Source organism: Natator depressus, chromosome 1 (genome assembly GCF_965152275.1).
Source record: "Natator depressus isolate rNatDep1 chromosome 1, rNatDep2.hap1, whole genome shotgun sequence".
NCBI lineage: Eukaryota > Metazoa > Chordata > Testudines > Cheloniidae > Natator > Natator depressus.
The window spans coordinates 348,967,652-348,981,242 of record NC_134234.1 but is presented as its reverse complement, the minus strand read 5'-3'; the positions used below and the strand labels follow the sequence as shown (position 1 = coordinate 348,981,242).

The following is a 13,591-nucleotide window of genomic DNA, read 5'->3' as shown; positions in this document are numbered from 1 at the left end:
GAAGATACTAGATCGCAGACCCTGGTTCTTATGGGAGACTTCAATCATCCTGATATCTGCTGGGAGAGCAATACAGCGGTGCACAGACAATCCAAGAAGTTTTGGAAAGTGTAGGGGACAATTTCCTGGTGCAAGTGCTGGAGGAACCACGTAGGGGCAGACCTGTTGCTCACAAACCGGGAAGAATTAGTAGGGGAAGCAAAAGTGGAGGGGAACCTGGGAGGCAGTGACCATGAGATGGTCGAGTTCAGGAAGAAAGGAGAGCAGCAGAATATGGACCCTGGACTTCAGAAAAGCAGACACTGACTCCCTCAGGGAACTGATGGTCAGGATCCCCTGGGAGAATAACATGAGAGGGAAAGGAGTCCAGGAGAGCTGGCTGTATTTTAAAGCATCCTTATTGAGGTTGCAGGAACAAACCATCCTGATGTGTAGAAAGAATAGTAAATATGGCAGGCGACCAGCTTGGCTTAACAGTGAAATCCTTGCTGATCTTCAACACAATAAAGAAGCTTACAAGAAGTGGAAGATTGGACAAATGACCAGGGAAGAGTATAAAAATATTGCTCAGGCATGCAGGAGTGAAGTCAGGAAGGCCAAATCACACCTGGAGTTGCAGCTAGCAAGAGATGTTAAGAGTAACAAGAAGGATTTCTTCAGCTATGTTAGCAACAAGAAGAAAGTCAAGGAAAGTGTGGGCCCCTTACTGAATGAGGGAGGCAACCTAGTGACAGAGGATGTGGAAAAAGCTAATGTTCTCAATGCTGTTTTTGCCTCTGTCTTCACGAACAAGGTCAGCTCCCAGACTGCTACAATGGGGAGGAGGTGACCAGCCCTCTGTGGAGAAAGAAGTGGTACGGGACTATTTAGAAAAGCTGGAAGTGGTTCGGGACTATTTAGAAAAGCTGGAAAAATCCCTGGAAAAAGTCCCTGGAAAAATCATGGAGCGGGTCCTCAAGGAATCAATTCTGAAGCACTTGGAGGAGAGGAAAGTGATCAGGAACAGTCAGCATGGATTCACCAAGGGCAAGTCATGCCTGACTAATCTATTTGCCTTCTATGATGAGATAACTGGCTCTGTGGATGAGGGGAAAGCAGTGGATGTGTTATTCCTTACTTTAGCAAAGCTTTTGATATTGTCTCCCACAGTATTCTTGCCAGCAAGTTAAAGAAGTATGGGCTGGATGAATGGACTATAAGGTGGATAGAAAGCTGGCTAGATTGTCAGGCTCAACGGGTAGTGATCAATGTCTCTGTGTCTAGTTGGCAGCCGGTATCGAGGAGAGTGCCCCAAGTGTCGGTTCTGGGGCCGGTTTTGTTCAATATCTTCATTAATGATCTGGAGGATGGCTTGGACTGCACCCTCAGCAAGTTTGCAGATGACACTAAACTGGGAGGAGAGGCAGATACGCTGGAGGGCAGAGGGACTTAGACAAATTAGAGGATTGGGCCAAAAGAAATCTGGTGAGGTTCAACAAGGACAAGTGCAGAGTCCTGCACTTAGGACGGAAGGATCCCATGCACCGCTACAGACTAGGGACCGAATGGCTAGGCAGCAGTTCTGCAGAAAAGGACCTAGGGGTTACAGTGGACGAGAAGCTGGATATGAGTCAACAGTGTGCCCTTGTTGCCAAGAAGGCTAACGGCAATTTGGGCATATAAGTAGAGGCATTGCCAGCAGATCGAGGGATGTGATTGTTCCCCTCTATTCCACATTGGTAAGGCCTCATCTGGAGTATGGTGTCCAGTTTTGGGCCCCACACTACAAGAAGGATGTGGAAAAATTGGAAAGAGTCCAGTGGAGGGCAACAAAAATTATTAGGGGACAGGAGCACATGACTTATGAGGAGAGGCTGAGGGAACTGGGCTTATTTATTCTGCAGAAGAGAAGAATGAGGGGGGATTTGATAGCTGTTTTCAACTACCTGAAAGGGGATTCCAAAGAGAATGGAGCTAGACTGTTCTCAGTGATAGCAGATGACAGAACAAGGAGTAATGGTGTCAAGTTGCAGTGGGGGAGGTTTAGGTTGGATATTAGGAAAAAACTTTTTACTAGAAGGTGTGACAGGATCGGACCAGATGGCTATAGGAGAGTAATAGAAGGCAGATATATTAGCCCCAGGCTAAGTAGGTCCCTTTTCCCTGGGTAAGGTAACAGGGAAGGTTCCAGAACAATCAGGAACCTTCTGGAGACAATTAAGACAGGCTGATTAGAACACCTGCAGCCAATCAAGAAGCTGTTTGAATCAATTAAGGCAGGCTAATCAGGGCACCTGGGTTTTAAAAAGGAGCTCACTTCAGTTTGTGGTGTGCATGTGAGGAGCTGGGAGCAAGAGGCACTAGGAGCTGAGAGTTAGAACGCGGACTGTTGGAAGACTGAGGTGTTCAAGCATTATCAGACACCAGGAGGAAGGTCCTATGGTGAGGATAAAGAAGGTGTTGGGAGGAGGCCATGGGGAAGTAGCCCAGGGAGTTGTAGCTGTCGCACAGCTGTTCCAGGAGGCACTCTAGACAGCTGCATTCCACAGGGCCCTGGGCTGGAACCCGGAGTAGAGGGTGGGCCTGGCTGCTCCCCAATCCTCCCAACTCATGGTCAGACACAGGAGGAGTCGACCTGGACTGTGAATTCAGAAAAACGGCCAAGCTGAGGGCTGCCGTGAAGCTCCAAGGTGAGCAAATCCGCCAATAAGCGCAAGACCCACCAAGGTAGAGCAGGAACTTTGTCACAGAGGGTGGTGAAGCACTGGAATGCATTACCTAGGGAGGTGGTGGAATCTCCTTCCTTTGAGGTTTTTAAGGTCAGGCTTGACAAAGCCCTGGCTGGGATGATTTAGTTGGGGATTCGTCCTGCTTTGAGCAGGGGGTTGGACTAGATGACCTCCTGAGGTGCCTTCCAACCCTCATATTCTATAATTCTATGATTCTATGATGCTTATTTCCATATTGCAATTCCTCAACAACATCACAAGGACTTGTGCACATCACTGGACGTGCACAAGTCCATGGGGCCGGACGAGTTGCATCCGAGAGTGCTAAAGGAATTGGCGGCTGTGATTGCAGATCCATTGGCCATTATCTTTGAAAACTCGTGGCGAATGGGGGAAGTCCCAGATGACTGGAAAAAGGCTAATGTAGTGCCAATCTTTAAAAAAGGGAAGAAGGAGGATCCTGGGAACTCCAGGCCAGTCAGCCTCACCTCAGTCCCCAGAAAAATCATGGAGCAGGTCCTCAAAGAATCAATCCTGAAGCACTTAGAGGAGAGGAAAGTGATCAGGAACAGTCAGCATGGATTCACCAAGGGTAGGTCATGCCTGACTAATCTAATCGCCTTCTATGATGAGATTACTGGTTCTGTGGATGAAGGGAAAGCAGTGGATGTATTGTTTCTTGACTTTAGCAAAGCTTTTGACACGGTCTCCCACAGTATTCTTGTCAGCAAGTTAAAGAAGTATGGGCTGGATGAATGCACTATAAGGTGGGTAGAAAGTTGGCTAGATTGTCAGGCTCAACGGGTAGTGATCAATGGCTCCATGTCTAGTTGGCAGCCGGTGTCAAGTGGAGTGCCCCAGGGGTCGGTCCTGGGGCAGGTTTTGTTCAATATCTTCATAAATGATCTGGAGGATGCCGTGGATTGCACTCTCAGCAAATTTGCAGATGATACTAAACTGGGAGGAGTGGTAGATATGCTGGAGGGCAGGGATAGGATACAGAGGGACCTAGACAAATTGGAAGATTGGGCCAAAAGAAATCTGATGAGGTTCAATAAGGATAAGTGCAGGGTCCTGCACTTAGGACGGAAGAACCCAATGCACAGCTACAGACTAGGGACCGAATGGCTAGGCAGGAGTTCTGCGGAAAAGGACCTAGGGGTGACAGTGAACGAGAAGCTGGATATGAGTCAGCAGTGTGCCCTTGTTGCCAAGAAGGCCAATGGCATTTTGGGATGTATAAGTAGGGGCATTGCCAGCAGATCGAGGGACGTGATCGTTCCCCTCTATTCCACATTGGTGAGGCCTCATCTGGAGTACTGTGTCCAGTTTTGGGCCCCGCACTACAAGAAGGACGTGGATAAATTGGAGAGAGTCCAGCGAAGGGCAACAAAAATGATTAGGGGTCTGGAACACATGACTTATGAGGAGAGGCTGAGGGAACTGGGATTGTTTAGTCTGCAGAAGAGAAGAATGAGGGGGGATTTGATAGCTACTTTCAACTACCTGAGAGGTGGTTCCAGAGAGGATGGTTCTAGACTATTCTCAGTGGTAGAAGAGGACAGGACAAGGAGTAATGGTCTCAAGTTGGAGTGGGGGAGGTTTAGGTTGGATATTAGGAAAAACTTTTTCACTAGGAGGGTGGTGAAACACTGGAATGCGTTACCTAGGGAGGTGGTAGAATCTCCTTCCTTAGAAGTTTTTAAGGTCAGGCTTGACAAAGCCCTGGCTGGGCTGATTTAGTTGGGGATTGGTCCTGCTTTGAGCGGGGGCTGGACTAGATGACCTCCTGAGGTCCCTTCCAACCCTGATATTCTATGATTCTATGATCAAACTTAGTGCCGTTTCATGGGGCCTGGGCACCATTTCCAGTACAAGGTGCTTCCATTTGGCCTTTCCATGGCACCCAGCGTGTTGTACAAAGTGCTCTCTTTGTAGTGGCATATCTGAGGAAGTAGGATATTTTCATTTACTCTTATTTGGATGATTGGCTACTGAAGGCAGATGGGTGCGAGAACCTGTTAAGCCACATAGCTACCATGAAGTATATAGTTTGTTCTGGAATGATAGGTATGGGGGGAAAGGAAGCAGCATTGCGCTGTACGTGAAGGATGTAAACACTTCCTCCAAGGTCTAAGAGGAAGTGAGTGACGGGCCTATTGAGAGTATCTGGTTGAGGATAAAAGGAAAAAGAATAGTAGTGGTGTTATGGCTGGGATCTATTATAGACCGCCAAATGAAGAAGAGGAAGTGGCTGAGGCATTCTACAAGCAGGTAACAAGTTTAGCTAACACACGTGAGCTAGTATTAACGGGGGATTTTAACTTGCCTGATATCTGTTGGAAGACTAATACAGCAAAACATAATATGTCCTGCAAGTTCTTAGCATGTGTAGTGGAAAACTTTCTCATTCAGAAAGTTGAGTAAACAGCTAGGGGTCATCCATTTTGGATCGGGTTTTGACCAACAGGGATGAATTAGTTGCAAACCTGAAGGTGGACAGGAGCTTGGGAGGAAGTGATTATGATCTGATAGAATTCAAGATCCTAAGGAAAAGAGGACAAGAGACCAGCAAAACAAAGACACTGGACTTCAGAAAGGCAGATTTCAACAAATCCGAGAAATAATAGGTAAGGTCCCAAGGAGAGGCCATTGGGAGGAAAAGGAGTCAAAGGGGGCTGGCAGTTCCTAAAAGATGTAATGCTAGAGGCTCAACATCAAGTTATTCCAATGCAGAGGAAAGATAAGAGCCACAGGAGATCAATGTGCCTGCACAAGATGCTTTTTGGCTATCTAAAATCCAAAAGGCTTACATACAGAGAGGTTTGTCTCCAAAGAAGTATACATGGGAATAGCACAAGCATGTGGGGACAAAATCAGGAGAGCCAAGTCAAAGAATAAGTTACAGCTGGCAAGAAATATTAGAGACAACAAGAAGGAGTTCTTAAAATATGTCAGACAAAAAAGAAAGATCAAGGATGGTGTGGATTTGCTGCTCAATGAAGAAGGTGAGCTGGTAACGGAAGATAAGGCCGAGCTCCTCAATGCCTACTTTGCTCCAGTCTTCTCAAAAAAAATAACATGTCAGACAACTAATGAAGTTATCATAAATATAAAAGTGGAGGGGATGTAACTCAGAATAAGTAAAGACCACATCAGAAATCTTCTGACCAATCTGAATGAATTCAAGTCAGCAGGGCCTGATGCTATTCACCTGAGGGTTTTGAAGGAATTAGCTGAAGAAATCATGGAGCCACTGGCAATAATATTTGCAAACTCACGGCTGACAGGAGAGGTCCCGGAAGACTGGAGAAGGGCTAAGGTGGTGCCTATCTTTAAAAAGGAGGAACCATGGAATAATAGGCCAGTCAGCCTGACCTCGAAACATGGTAAGCTACTAGAGCAATGTATAAAACATTCAATTTGTGAATACCTGGAGGACGAAGGGGTGATCACTAGCAGCCAGCATTGCATTACTAAAGACAAATCATGCTAAACTAGTTTGATTTCCTTCTTTGATAGAATAACTGGTTTGGTAGATGGGGGAATGTGATTGACATAATGTACCTGTACTTTAGCAAAGTTTGTGACACAGCCCTACATGACAGGTTTCAGAGTAGCAGCCGTGTTAGTCTGTATTCGGAAAAAGAAAAGGAGGACTTGTGGCACCTTAGAGACTAACCAATTTATTTGAGCATGAGCTTTCGTGAGCTACAGCTCACTTCATTGGATGCATCCACTGAATGCATCCGATGAAGTGAGCTGTAGCTCACGAAAGCTCATGCTCAAATAAATTGGTTAGTCTCTAAGGTGCCACAAGTACTCCTTTTCTTTTAGCCCTACATGACATTCTAATAGGTAAGCTGGAGAAATGCGGGCTTTGCAGAACTACCGTTAAGTGGATACATAATTGGTTAAACAGCTGCAAATAAAGAGTAACTATTAATGAAATGACATCAGAATGGAAGTAGGTCTTACGTGGGGTTCCAGAGGGATTTGTTCTGGGTCTGGTGGTGTTTAACATCTTTATTAATGACCTGGCTATAGGTATAGAGAGTATGCTGATCAAAGTTTCAGATGACACAAAGCTAGGGGGATTGCAAACACTTTGGATGATAGAGCTAAAATTCCAGGAGATCTTGATAAATTAAGCTATAGACAGCAAAGTGAAATTCAACAAAGACAAATGTAAAAGGTGCTACACTTAGGGAAGAAAAACCAAAGGCACAAACACAGAATGCGGGATAACTGCCTTGGTAGCAGCACTGCTAAGAAGGATCTGGGAGTTGTGATGGATTATAACCTCAAAGTGTCAACGGTGCTGTTGCTAAAAAAGCAAATGCAATTTTAGGTTGCATTAACAGAGGCATAGCATGCTAGTCACAGGAGGTGATAGTACAGCTCTACTCTGCGCTGGTTAGGTCTCAGCTGGAGTACTGTGTCCACTTTGGTCACCAGTGTATAGAAAGGATGTAGAAAAACTGGCGAGGATTCAGAGGTGAGTGACAAAGATGATCAAAGGGTTGGAATGCAAGCCATATGAGCAAAGGCTGAAGGAACTGGGTATGTTTTGTTTCAAAAAGAAGAAATTAAGGGGTACATGATAGTGGTATTCAAATACTTGAAAGCCTGCCATAAAAAGATGGAGAAAAGTTGTTCTCTCTTGCAACAGAGGGCAGGGCAAGAGGCAAATTACAGCATAGCAGATTTAGGTTAAATCTCAGAAAAAACTTCCTAACTGAAAGAACAGCAGGACAATGGAGCAAACTGCCTACTTAAGTCACGCAAGTGCCTTCACTGGAGGTTTTCAAAAGGAGGCTGGAGAGCCACCTTTCTGGGATGGTTTAGATGAAACAAAGCCTGCAGCTGGGCAGGGTGTTAGACTAGATCAGTGGTTCTCAACCAGGGGTACCAGAGGTCTTCCAGGGGGGTACGTCAACTCATCTAGAGATTTGCCTAGTTTTACAATAGGCTGTAGAGCCCTCCAGTGGGACTGGGATCCCATCGGTCCTGGGGGACCCAATGCCATAATAGTGGGAGTGGGATAAAACAATCAACAAACAATGCAGGAGTGGGTGGGAGTGGTTATTGCGGGGAGGGACAGGGGCGGGATTAAAAAAAATTATCCTCTCATGCCACAAACAACATGAACATCACAGCCAACAGCCACCACTCTCCAGCCACCAAATGACAAAGCTCACAAGTTAAAAACAGGCTCAAGTATCACACTGACATGTAAGTACAATATTTATATTCCAATTGATTTTATTTTATAATTATATGGTAAAAATGAGAATGTAAGCAATTTTTCAGTAATAGCGCATGTTGACACACTGGTGTTTTTGTGTCTGATTTTTGTAAGCAAGTAGTTTTTAAGTGAGGCAAAACTTGGGGCACACAAGACAAATCGGCCTTTGAAAAGGGGTACAGTTGTCTGGAAAAGTTGAGAACCACTGATTTCAAGAATCAAAGTTTAGCTAACTCATTGTTAAAAGTTTATTTGGCAGCCATTTTTGCATATCAGACTCTAGTTGATGGTAGATTGCTGCTTGTTCATGCTTCAGTTGAAAAGTTTCTAGCAGGTCTGTGAAATGTTCATCCTCCTAGTAGAGACCCTGTCCCTTCAATTTTGTCTTAACCATGTTGGTGAAATCTCTGTTTGAACTTTTCCATGAGTGTTCATCATATTGTTTATCCTTGAAAATGGCTTTCATTATTGCCATTATGTCAGCCAGGAGAGTGAACTGAATGCACTTATGGCTGAGCCCATGGTACACCCACATCTTGATTACTGAGTGCAGTTGTGGTCACTCCATCTCAAAAAAGATATATTGGAATTGGAAAAGGTTCAGAAAACGGCAACAAAAAAGATTAGGGGTATGGAATGGCTTCCGTATGAGGAGAGATTAATAAGACAGGGACTTTTCATCTTGGAAAAGAGACGACTAAGGGGGGATATGATAGAGGTCTATAAAATCATGACTGGTGTGGAGAAAGTAAATTTATTTACTCCTTCTCATAACACAAGAACTAGGGGGGGGTCACCAAATGAAATGAATAGGCAGCAGGTTTGAAACAAACAAAAGGAAGTATTTCTTCACACAACGCACAGTCAACCAGTGGAACTCCTTACCAGAGAATGTTGTGAAGGCCAAGACTATAACAGGGTTCAAAAAAGAACTCGGCAAGTTCATGAAGGATAGGTCCATCAATGGCTGTTAGCCAGGATGAGCAGGGATGGTGTCCCTAGCCTCTGTTTGCCAGAAGCTGGGAATGGGCGACAGGGGAATGATCACTTGATGATTCCCTGTTCTGTTCATTCCCTCTGGGGCACCTGGCATTGGCCACTGTCAGAAGACAGGATACTGGGCTAGATGGACCTTTGGTCTGACCCAGTATGCCCTTTCCTATGAGCCACCGTTGACTTCATAAGATCAAGGTAGTTCTCAGACCTGATCCTCGCTTCTTACTTAAGGTGGTGTCTGATTTCCATGTTAATCAGTCTATTAATTTACACCCCCTTTCCCTTCCAACTGCATTAAAATAAAGGCGAATCTGTACTCTATACACTGGATGCCAGAAGGACTCTCACTTATTATTGGGACAGAACTAAGAGTTTTGTAAAATGTCTGGACTGATCATGTATTCCAAGAATAATATGGGGCATATGTTTTTCTTCCCAGAATGTTTCCCCGTGGCGCATGTATTATTTCATGCATTAGTGTTGTGCGCTAGCAACAGTTCCCATGCCTGCTTCATTCAGCTCACATTCCACTAGAGCTGTGGATCAGAAAATTATCTTTGCAGCACCATTCTGAATGGTTAGGAGCTGGGGAAGACAGCATAACCCTAGCCCTTTGCTTTGACCATGTCCTCCTTCTCTTTGAATCCCTCTTGGCTCCCCCTTCTCTACTGCATCAAACATCAGTTGCTTGTCTCACTTTCATGGCCCTTCCAAGTCAATCTGCATGCTGCCTGTCAGCTCTCATTTGCTTAGCAGGCAGTTACGGCTTGCCTCTGATCAGCCCATGATGTCAGCCTCCATCACCCACTTGTCACATTTTCAAACAACTTTGTGCTCTCTCTCTCATGCTGCCCCACGTGCTTGGGGGCACATCTCGTAAACATCTGGAAAGCTCCCATGTTATCCCCCTTCAGATCTCTTTTCCAACCTTTCCTACCCTGTCCATCATGCTGAGCAGTATTGTCGCATTCTTCATTTGTACTCCGTCCATCTGTCTATCTGTCTATCCATTTTTTCTCCCTTGTTTTAGAGTGTAAGATGCTTGGGGCAGGGACTGTCTTTTTGTACTGTATTTGTACAGCACCAAGAACAATGGGGTCCTGATCCATGACTAGCACACCTAGGGGCTACAATAATACAAATTATTATTTTTTATTATTAAGGATCAAAGTTCCTGGAGATCATCAAGTGGTTCCTTTCCATCCTCCTTGACCAACCTATTCTACTGTTGCACTCTGACTTGGCAAGAACTTTTTGGAAATGTCCCTTAAGGCACCTAAACTCCCAATTCTCCAACAGCTCCTGTAAGCAGAGGTTTGATATCTCAGCTGCTCACTTGACTTAGCAGAGCCAGTTCTAGGGGCTTGAGTCATTAACATTTTGACAGCACAACAGAAGTATGTGGCACTTTCTGGAGCAAAATCAAATGTGGTCCCTGTCCTGGGGAGTTCACAGGCTATTACTGACTAACTTAAATGTGCCCCATCAACTCCTATTGGCTTAGGCAGAGTACCATCCCAGTGCCTGACAGTTCCTGAGAGAATAGATATGGCTGATTCTGTGTCTCCCTGATGCTTTTAGTACCATGTTTTCTTCCTGGATTTTGTGTGCGCATGTAACCCTTCTGCCCATCAGAGTTGGCAGCAACAAGGGCCGGGTTCAGTATCTAGGGGTCCCATTCCAATAACACAATGCAAAACTGGCTTGAGCCCCCACCCAGTGACCTGGGACAAATATATACCACCCCCGTTGGGCGCCTCCAAGAGGCAATACTTCCCCTCTCGCAAGCATGGAGTCTGAGTGTAGCAAAAAGTCTTTTAATAACAGAGATAAACAATGTGGCATTATGTTGGGGAAACACCACGAACAGGATTCATAACACAACCCATGAGCAAAAACCCACCCCAAGCAAATTGGGGTGTGTCCTTTCCCTTGGGTTGTTGAGTCCAGCAACCTGAAATCACCCAAAGTCCCAAAAGTCCAATGGCCCAGAAGTCTCTGTCCCTGGTCAGGGCAGCCCCAGAGTTCAAAAGTTTATCTGCAGAGTTTTACCTCCCAACCTGGGTAGAGATGGGGGCGGGGGGTGGGGGGGTAGAAGAGGTAAGGGGCACCTTACATGATCTGAAGCTGACTGCCCCACAGCTCCATAGGGCTTTGCTCCGCTCCACCAGCCAGTCCACAAACTGCTCCGCTCAGCTCCGCATCCCACAAGCAGCTCCTGCCGTCCCATGAACTGCTCCACCAGCCAGTCCACAAGCCGCTCCTGCCGTCCCACAAACTGCTCCACCAGCCAGTCCACAAGCCGCTCCTGCCGTCCCACAAACTGCTCCACAATATATCTTCAGGCTCCCCCACTACTTAACACAACACTCAGTGATTTCAGCTCTTAGTCAGTTCAGCTCTTTGGTGAATTCAGCTTGTAGTAGGGGAGCCCCAGGGCTGGTGCACCATTAGCCCAAAGTGAATTCAGCTCAGCAGCCTGTAACTAGACTCCTAATGGAATCAACATTAGCTCTGATATGCCACAGTGGAGAGAGGAGGAAGTGCAATTAGCATACAAGGCCCTCACCAGGGGGCACATACCACCAAGTATAAATACTTATCCCCAACCTCTCTCAATTCACAGAGCTTTGGAACCCATGTCCCTTGCCTAGCGAGTGCTACTTAGTTGATGGCGAGTCCCTCCATCATAACAAAAGGCCCAGTACAGTTCCAAGCACAGTTCCCATAATCAGGGCAATAACAATTTATTCTTCCCGCCCCAATAACAGAGACACTGGGGATCCCACAGCAGCCAAAGTGACCATTTGGGCAGCTATGGCCTCATTCTAGGCGGGGTGGGTGTGCCTATGCAAATGAGATCAGCCCCTGAAGTTCTTTTCCACAACTTGCCACACCTCACCACCAGATGTCAGGGTGGAGCTCATCCTGACTCTGCTTACACGCAACACTGACTTATTCCACTCAGAAGCTGCGCAGAGGGCTGGACTGCAGGAAGTGCAGTTAGCTGAAGTTAAAACAGGAACCGTCACAGAGCTCTGCAGTCTCATAGCAGCAGCCAGAAACCAGGTAGCTGGGCAGAAAGGAGCAAGCGGGACGCACCTCCTCCAAGGTAAGTACCAGCGTAGAAGTGGCATTTATCGAAGGAAAGTTACCAAAAAATGTTGAGGCTCCATGGCCTTCAGGGATGGGAGTGGGAAATTCTTCCCTGATCAAGCCAAAGTCTACTCTGCACCTCTTGGCAGTTACTTCTCAAATGCAGGCTTTGCTCTCTGGGAGCTGTTGTAATTTTTCAGGGTCCAAACGACGGACGCCCCCATCTAAATCAGGCTAACCAAGTCTCAGAACTTCACGCAAGCAGGTGTTTATACTTGTGGCTGGTCTGGGCTATAGATACATGAGGGATAATTAAAATGGGGACAAATTAAACTCACTGTGGTGTTGCCCAGTCTCAGTGTAGGGGCTATCCTAATCCTGTGTGGTAGTACAGGTCATGGTTTGTAAAGAGACCCACTCAAGAATGGTGTGTCTGGCCAGGTCAGTATAAAGGTGGTCAAACGGTTATAACTGGTTAAAAAGATGGCCTGCTAAGCCAGTGGCTCTCAACCTTTCTAGATGACTGTACCCCTTTCAGGAGTCTGATTTGTCTTGCATACCCCTGGTTGAGAGCCACTGTGCTAAGCTGAGGCCTTGGCTAGGCTGCAAAAACAGTCATGCCAAGGAGCCCTGGGTTAGCCTAGTCATCAGTGCTTTCGTGTCCAAATGTGAGCAGTCTTGTGCAGGCCACACAGAGACCTTGTCCCTGCATTGTCAGTCTCTGATCTCTCGCTCCTCAGACTCCTGTCTCTGATTGTCCCAAGAGCCTCATGTGACAGCGACAAGCTCAGAGCAACGTGCCAGGATGGACTCTGGTTTATTCATTTGTACATTCGCCCACCCCCACCCCACCCCACCCTATTTTTAATTTAAAGTCTTTGCCGGCCAGATGTTGCCGGTTGGGGGTTAGTGGCCTCTGCCTGACTTTTCAGACACTTGGGTCCACCCCTGGAGGTGAGGAAGGGGGGGCCAGAAGCCAGGCCCTTCGCAAAGAGGTGGCTCAGAGCAGCAGCGTGAGCTCCCAGTCCTCGGACCTCAGCCCTGAGAAGCTGTCAGCTCTGGCTGAGGTGCAGAAAAGACTGTGCAGGCTCAGAAAATAATAAATGGGGGGGGGAGGCATCTGCTTGGGATGATCAGTCTACGTCAGAGAGTGGCACAAGATGTGGACAAGGTGAGTGAGCTGGCACCGCCCCTGACAGTCCGACTGGAGCCACCGGAAACCAGCCTTTCGCTCTCTATTGCTTGGTTTTATATAAACACTGATTCTTTTTTCAAGCAGCAGCAAGAAACGCGGGGAAGGAGTTCTGAGGTGAGATGCTAGCTCTTTTAGTGGCTGATCTTAGACATCTGGGACCATGTTGTGGGGAGGTTTAGTGGTCTGAACAGTTTTGTCTCTAAATAAGGAATGTGTCTCCTTTAAATATAAGGGCAGAATTTTTTAAGTTTTACACTGAAATAGCATTCAACTTCCTCTTCCCCACTTCCTGGGCCCAGCACGTCCTCCAAGCTGGGCTTCCTGTCTTCTCAGCACATACAAACCGTA

The 13,591-nt window shown here is 46.5% G+C and overlaps 1 protein-coding gene across 2 annotated transcripts in view; it reads left to right on the top strand.

Annotated features, from left to right (window-relative positions):
• The first annotated feature begins 11,919 nt into the window (after positions 1-11,919).
• The window catches only part of HCLS1 (hematopoietic cell-specific Lyn substrate 1), a 52,801-nt gene continuing 51,129 nt past the window's right edge, over positions 11,920-13,591 (top strand). For both annotated transcript variants that reach the window (XM_074953457.1, XM_074953449.1), the window contains exon 1: positions 11,920-12,064. The gene's annotated coding sequence lies outside the window, so the exon portion shown is untranslated. The remainder of the gene's footprint in view (positions 12,065-13,591) is intronic.